This window comes from Adiantum capillus-veneris, chromosome 1 (assembly GCF_014529385.1).
Source record: "Adiantum capillus-veneris isolate H3 chromosome 1, ASM1452938v2, whole genome shotgun sequence".
NCBI lineage: Eukaryota > Viridiplantae > Streptophyta > Polypodiopsida > Polypodiales > Pteridaceae > Adiantum > Adiantum capillus-veneris.
Genome location: NC_140931.1, coordinates 166,899,586 through 166,901,461, shown reverse-complemented (window position 1 = coordinate 166,901,461; position 1,876 = coordinate 166,899,586). Strand labels below are relative to the sequence as shown.

Below are 1,876 nucleotides of genomic sequence, written 5' to 3'. Positions count from 1 at the left end.
AACCTCTATTATTTGATTCTCAATTTGAAACATAAAAAGTGAGCTATCAAAAATCTTAAAAGTGAATGTAATTTAGATGTTTTACTAGAGAGGTACTTACAATATGGAATCTAGATCCTGGTAGAAGACTTCAAGGAATATAAAGACTCTTTGCATCATTGCTCAATGGTTCAATCTCCACCTTCCACCGCTCATAATCATGTTCACCATGTGACTTTGAGAAGACTATGCCTCTGCCAACTTCCTTTGTGTGTGAATCAAGGATGGGAATGAAGCAAAATTGTTGTGGTGTACCTTTGGGAAACAATCCGCATCTACATCTCACATTCTCTTCAGTTATACGATTGGATGCTGCCATGATTTTGACCTTTTCCTTGCCAATAGTAGGCACGTAGCAAACCTCTTGCATATGGTGTAGAGGGGCAGAGAAATTTTTTATACCTTCAAATAAATCATCTGCTTCAAGGTCAACCATCTCGGTGCCTACTTCTTCATGTTTTCTATCTTCATCAACACTCTCCAAGTGTGAGATATATTCCATTGGGATCTAGTGGATTTTACCAAGCCCTTCAAACAATGGCCCTGCTTTGAGTCTCATGTAAGGTCTATGTTGGTTTATTTTTAGAAAGATTTGTCTCTTTGTCATATAATCGGGATCCTTGGCTTCATTGCGGGTTCTAAAAGGAGATACTGTTCTTCACTTCCGATGAATGAACTTCTCCACTTGCTGTCTCATTTCCTTGTCCTTCTTGAAATTTGCTTGCATAAACTTGTCGATGGGAAACAAACCTAGCCCTTGTTTGGTCCACATGAGAATCCATTCCATGTTCCTATTGTATGTGCGATGCTCCCAAGCATGATTTATACAAATCAAACCTTTTTCCTTTGCACTCTTTGGGATTTGGACTTGAAAATGAGATTTTGATTTAGCTTGGCAATTGAGTTCATTGTTGGAAATATTTGCTTCATCTCTCCCAACGTATGTCAAGGACAAATGATCATGCTGCATGTGAGGTGGCACTTCTTGTGAAACTTGTTTTGTTAGAGTGGATGACAAAGTCTCTATCTCCGCCAATTTTCTTTGCACGCAACTATGCAAAGCAAGTCCATGTCCACTAACCTCTATTCCCAAGGCACCCCATGAAGCCACAGAGGTGTACAAGATACTTCTTTGTCGCTATTGTTCTTGCATATACTTTTGCTATAGAGATCCATTCCCATAAATTCATTAACAAACGCTGCTACTTTTTTAGCATTCCATAAGAAGATGCTTTTCAAAGGCTCATTCTCCATGTTGATGTGATTGCTATTAACCCTACAAAACAAAAGTACATCAAAAATTTCATACACATGCTATAAAAAGGTTTTAGTGCATTGAAGTGGGTTAAAGTTTTTATCACACACATCTGGTGCGAGGTGACAAATCGTGTCCTTATGAGCGCATAGGGTTGCATGGCTGCACTTCAACCCATGACCTGGGTCACAGAGGTCCTCAACCAACCAAGCTAGCTCCTTTGGTTAAAGTTAAGTACATATACAAGATTCTTTAAATATTGGTTAACAATTGCTAAATTAAGATCTTCTTCATGCTCTTTTCCCATTTGGACAATGGGCCCAATTTGTATCAGTTAAAATCACCCTCTAGATAACCATGGTATTTTGTTGAATGATGTCGGCTTATATTTGTGATTTCAATCATGTTTCAAATAATCCCTTGACTACAAACCATGCTTGATTTTGTACTTTTGTAAGCAATATGTAAAGATGATATTAAACAAGGGGGAGGGTCTTCTTTTACAAAACTCATGCTAAAGGGAGAATTTCTATCCCAATATTTGGGTAATGCTGGTTCTAATGGGTGAAGCTAAAAAATGGA

General features: G+C 38.1%; 1 pseudogene; it reads right to left on the bottom strand.

Moving 5' to 3' along the window:
• Positions 1-435: 435 nt before the first annotated feature.
• On the bottom strand, positions 436-1,308 carry LOC147465969 (uncharacterized; annotated as a pseudogene).
• Between the last annotated feature and the right edge of the window lie 568 nt (positions 1,309-1,876).